The sequence below is a fragment of the Arachis hypogaea genome, chromosome 19, assembly GCF_003086295.3.
Source record: "Arachis hypogaea cultivar Tifrunner chromosome 19, arahy.Tifrunner.gnm2.J5K5, whole genome shotgun sequence".
Classification (NCBI taxonomy): Eukaryota; Viridiplantae; Streptophyta; class Magnoliopsida; order Fabales; family Fabaceae; genus Arachis; species Arachis hypogaea.
Genome location: NC_092054.1, coordinates 124838084 through 124844083, shown reverse-complemented (window position 1 = coordinate 124844083; position 6000 = coordinate 124838084). Strand labels below are relative to the sequence as shown.

Here is a 6000-nt window from a genome sequence, read left to right as displayed (position 1 = left end):
ATGGTTAGGGACAGCTTGGTTTAGCCACTTAGGCCATGATTTTATTCCTTTAGGCCCTCCTATCCACTGATGCTCAAAGCCTTGGATCCTTTTTATTTACCCTTGCCTTTTGGTTTTAAGGGCTATTGGCTTTTTTCTCTTGCCTTTTGGTTTAAAGAGCTTTTGGCTTTTTCTGCTTGCTTTTTCTTTTTCTTTCTTTTTTTTTGCCATTTTTCTTTTCTCTTTTTTTCTGCAAGCTTTTGTATTCACTGCTTTTTCTTGCTTCAAGAATCATTTTTATGATTTTTCAGATTATCAAATAACATGTCTCCTTTTTCATCATTCTTTCAAGAGCCAACATATTTAACATTCATAAACAACAATTTCAAAAGACATATGCACTGTTCAAGCATTCATTCAAAAAATAAAAAGTATTGTCACCACATTAAAATAATTAAACTAGTTTCAAGGATGAATTCGAAACCATGTACTTCTTATTCTTTTCTTTTTAGAACATTTTTTTATTTAAGAGAGGTGATGGATTCATATTCATAACTTTAAGGCATAGACACTTAAACACTAATGATCATGTAATGAAGACATAAACATAAAGCATAGTAAACAAAAAACAGAAAAATAAATAGACAAGGAGATTAAGGAATGAGTCCACCTTAGTGAGGGTGGCGTCTTCCTCTTCTTGAAGAACCAATGGTGCTTTTGAGCTCCTCTATGTCTCTTCCTTACCTTTGTTGCTCCTCCTTCATAGCTCTTTGATCTTCTCTAATCTCATGAAGGATGATGGAGTGCTCTTGGTGTTCCACCCTTAGTTGTCCCATGTTGGAACTTAATTCTCCTAGGGAGGTGTTGATTTGCTCCCAATAGTTTTGTGGAGGAAGGTGCATCCCTTGAGGCATCTCAGGGATTTCATGGTGGGGAATTTCCTCATGCTCTTGTTGAGGTCCATGATCTCTTATTTGCTCCATCCTTTTCTTAGTGATGGGTTTGTCCTCTTCAATGAGGATGTCTCCCTCTATGTCAATTCCTGCCAAATTGCAGAGGTGGCATATGAGGTGAGGAAAGGCTAACCTTGCCCAAGTGGAGGACTTGTCAGCCACCTTGTAAAGTTCTTGAGGTATAATCTCATGAACTTCCACCTCCTCTCTAATCAAGATACTATGGATCATGATGGCCCGGTCTATAGTAACTTCAGACCAGTTACTAGTAGGAATGATTGAGCGTTGAATGAACTCTAGCCATCCCCTAGCCACTGGTTTGAGGTCATGCCTTCTTAATTGAACCGGCTTGCCTCTTGAGTCAATTTTCCATTGAGCTCCTTCCTCACATATGTCTATGAGAACTTGGTCCAACCTTTGATCAAAGTTGACCCTTCTTGTGTAGGGGCGTGCGTTCTCTTCCATCATTGGCAAGTTGAACGCCAGGCTTACATTTTCCGGACTGAAGTCTAAGTATTTCCCCCGAACCATGGTAAGCCAATGCTTTGGATTCGGGTTCACACTTTGATCATGGTTCCTAGTGATCCATGCGTTTGCATAGAACTCTTGAACCATTAAGATCCCGACTTGTTGAATGGGGTTGGTGAGAACTTCCCATCCTCTTCTTCGGATCTCATGTCGGATCTCCGGATACTCATTCTTTTTGAGCTTGAAAGGAACCTCAGGGATCACTTTCTTCTTGGCCATAACTTCATAGAAGTGGTCTTGATGGACCTTTGAGATGAATCTCTCCATCTTCCATGACTCAGAAGTGGAAGCAATTGCCTTCCCTTTCCTCTTTCTAGAGGTTTCTCTGGCCTTAGGTGCCATAAATAGTTATGAAAAAACAAAAAGCTATGCTTGTACCACACCAAACTTAAAATGTTTGCTCGTCCCCAAGTAAAAGAAGAAAGAAAGTAGTAAAAGAAGAAAAAAAATGGAGGAGAGGGAGAGATATATTTGGCCAAGGAGAAGAAGAGAGGTTGTGTTGTGTGAAAATGAAGAAGGAATGAGGGGTTTATATAGGAGTGAGGGTGGGTGTAGGGTTCGGCCATTAGGGTTGGGTTTGGGAGGGAAATTAGTTTGAATTTTGAAGGTAGGTAGGGTTTATGGGGAAGAGAGGATGGATGTGAGTGGTGAAGAGGTAATGGAAAAGAGTGATTGAGGTGATTGGTGAAGGGTATTTGGGGAAGAGAGTTATGAAAAGGTGTGAAGAGGAGAGAAGAAAATGTGGGGATCATGTGGGGTCCACAGATCCTGTGGGGTCCTGTGGGGTCCACAGATCAAGTGGGATCAAGGACTTAGTATCCCTGCTCCAATTAGGCGTGTAAAATGCCCTTGCTGTGCAATCCTGGCGTTTAACGCCAGATTGCTACTTGTTTCTGGCGTTAAACGCCCAAATGTAGCCTGTTTCTGGCGTTTAACGCCAGGCAGATGCTTGTTTCAGGCGTTTAAACGCCAGACTGCTCTCCTCTAGGGTGTGCTATTTTTAATGCTATTTTTCATTCTGTTTTTGATTTTTCAGTAGTTTTTGTGACTCCACATGATCATCAACCTAATAAAACATGAAATAACAAAAAGAAAATAAAATAGATATGATTAAATAACATTGGGTTGCCTCCCAACAAGCGCTTCTTTAACGTCAATAGCTTGACAATGAGCTCTCATGGAGTCTCACATATGTTCAGAGCATTGTTGGAACCTCCCAACACCAAACTTAGAGTTTGAATGTGGGGGTTCAACACCAAACTTAGAGTTTGACTGTGGGGGCTTTGGTTGACTCTGCAGTGAGAGAAGCTTTTCATGCTTCCTCTCCATGGTTACAGAAGGAGATCCTTGAGTTTCAAACACAAGGTTGTCCTCATTTAGTTGGAGGACCAACTCTCCTCTGTCCACATCAATCACAGCTCTTGCTGTGGCTAGGAAGGGTCTTCCAAGGATGATGGATTCATCCTCATCCTTCCCAGTGTCTAGGATTATGAAATCAACAGGGATGTAAAGATCTTCAACCTTTACTAACACGTCCTCTACTTATCCATAAGCCTGTTTTCTTGAGTTGTCTTCCATCTCTAATGAGATTTTGGCAGCTTGCACCTCAAAGATCCCAAGTTTCTCCATTACAGAGAGTGGCATTAAGTTTATTCCTGACCCCAGGTCACACAGAGCCTTCTCAAAGGTCATGGTGCCTATGGTACAGGGTATTAAGAATTTGCCTGGATCCTGTTTCTTTTGAGGTAATTTCTGCCTATCCAATGCATTTAGTTCATTAGTGAGCAAGGGAGGTTCATCTTCCCAAGACTCATTACCAAATAATTTGGCATTCAGCTTCATGATTGCACCAAGGTATTTAGCAACTTGCTCTTCAGTAATGTCTTCATCCTCTTCAGAGGAAGAATACTCATCAGAGCTCATGAAGGGCAGAAGGAGGTGCAATGGAATCTTTATGGTCTCTAGATGAGCCTCAGATTCCTTTGGTTCCTCAAAGGGAAACTCCTTATTTGTCACTGGACGTCCCAGGAGGTCTTCTTTACTAGGATTCACGTCCTCCTCTTCCCTTGTAGGTTCGGCCATGATGGTTAAATCAATGGCTTTGCACTCTTTCTTTGGATTTTCTTCTGTATATTGCTTGGGAGAGTACTAGGAGGAGTTTCAGTGATTCTTTTACTCAGCTGGCCCACTTGTGCCTCCAAATTTCTAATGGAGGACCTTGTTTCATTCATGAAACTTACAGTGGCCTTAGATAGATCAGAGAATATATTTGCTAAGCTAGATGGATTCTACTCAGAAGTCTCTGTCTGTTGCTGAGTGGATGATGGAAAAGGCTTGCTATTGCTAAACCTGTTTCTTCCACCATTATTAAAGCCTTGTTGAGGCTTTTGTTGATCCTTCCATGAGAAATTTGGGTGATTTTTCCATGAGGGGTTATAGGTGTTCCCATAAGGTTCACCCATATAATTTACCTCTGCTATTGCAGGGTTCTCAGGATCATAAGCTTCTTATTCAGAAGATGCCTCTTGAGTACTGTTGGATGCAGCTTGCATTCCATTCAGACTCTGAGAAATCATATTGACTTGCTGAGTCAATATTTTATTCTGGGCCAATATGGCATTCAGAGTATCAATTTCAAGAACTCCCTTCTTCTGAGGCGTCCCATTACTCACAGGATTCCTCTCAGAAGTGTACATGAACTGGTTATTAGCAACCATGTCAATGAGTTCTTGAGCTTCTGCAGGCGTTTTCTTTAGGTGAATGGATCCACCTGTAGAAGTATCCAATGACATCTTAGCTAATTCAGATAGACCATCATAGAATATATCCAGGATGGTCCATTCTGAAAGCATGTCAGAAGGACACTTTTTGGTCAGTTCCTTGTATCTCTCCCAAGCTTCATAGAGGGATTCATCTTCCTTTTGTCTGAAGGTTTGAACATCCACTCTAAGCTTGCTAAGCTTTTGAGGAGGAAAGAACTTGGCTAAGAAAGCCGTGACCAGCTTATCCCAAGAGTTCAGGCTATCCTTAGGTTGAGAGTCCAACCATATTCTAGCTCTGTCTCTTACAGCAAACGGGAAAAGCATAAGCCTGTAGACCTCGGGATCAACCCCATTAGTCTTAACAGTATCATAGATCTGCAAGAATTCAGTTAAGAACTGAAAAGGATCTTCGGATGGAAGTCCATAAAACTTGCAGTTCTGTTGCATCAGAGAAACTAATTGAGGTTTCAGCTCAAAATTGTTTGCTCCAATGGCAGGGATTGAGATGCTTCTTCCATGTAAATTGGAATTTGGTGCAGTAAAGTCACCAAGCATCTTCTTTTCACCTCCACCATTGTTATTGGTTTCGGCCATGTCTCCTTCTTTTTCGAATATTTCAGTAAAGTCCTTTTCAGAGTGTTGTGTTTTAGTTTTCCTTAGCTTCCTCTTCAGAGTCCTTTCAGGTTCTGGATCAGCTTCAACAAGAATGTTCTTATCCTTATTCCTGCTCATATGAAAAAGAAGAAAACAGAAAAGAAGAGGAATCCTCTATGTCACAGTATAGAGATTCCTTTATGTGAGTAGAAGAAGAGGAGAATAGAAGAAGGAGAAGAGAAAAATTTGAAAATTAATTAAAATAAAATAAAAATATTTTTGTTTTTATTTTAAATATTAATTAGAATTCGAAAATTAAAAAGAGAAATAAAATTAAATTAAAATTTAAAACAATTAGTTAATTAAAAAGAATTTTGAAAAAGGGGGAAGGAGTTTTCGAAAATTGGAGAGAGAAAAGTGGTTAGGGGGTTTTGAAAAAGATATGATTGAAATAGAAAACTTTTAAAATCAAACAAAAATTCAAGTAGTTAATTGAAAAAGATTTGAAAATCAATTTTGAAAAGATAAGAAGTTAGAAAAAGATTTTGAAATTAAAATTGAAAAAGATATGATTGAAAGATATTTTGAAAAAGATTTGATTTTTGAAAAAGATTTTGAAATTAGCAATAAAAAAGATATGATTGAAAATTATTTTGAAAAGGATATGATTGAGAAGATATGATTGCAATTTGTTAAAAAAAGATATGATTGAAAAGATATGATTGAAGAAGAAATTAAAAAGATTTGATTTTGAAAATTAAAGTTGATCACTTGACTAACAAGAAACTAAAATATATGATTTTAAAATTCAAAGATTGAACCTTTCTTAATAGGCAAGTAACAACTTGAAAAATTTTTGAATTAAAACATTAAATGTGAGCAAGATTTTCGAAAATATGAAGTAAGAATGAGAAAAAGATTTTGAAAATTAATTTTAAAAAATTTTCGAAAATATATATAAAAAATTGAAAAAGATTTGATTTTTGAAAAAGATTTGAAAAGGGTAGAATTTTTAAATTGAAATTTTGACTTGATTAGCAAGAAACAACCAAATTTTAAAACTTTTGACTAAATCAAACCAAAATTTCGAAATTTATGAGAAGAAAGAGGGAAAGATATTTTTTTATTTTTAAATTTTTAATGATGAAAGAGAAAAACACAAAATTGACACAAAACATAGAAAT

At 37.7% G+C, this 6000-nt stretch overlaps 1 non-coding gene across 1 annotated transcript; it reads left to right on the top strand.

Annotated features, from left to right (window-relative positions):
• Positions 1–4306: 4306 nt before the first annotated feature.
• Positions 4307–4414, top strand: LOC112782148 (small nucleolar RNA R71). Its single transcript, XR_003192885.1, has one exon. It is a non-coding gene; the product is annotated as a small nucleolar RNA R71 (small nucleolar RNA).
• Positions 4415–6000: the final 1586 nt, after the last annotated feature.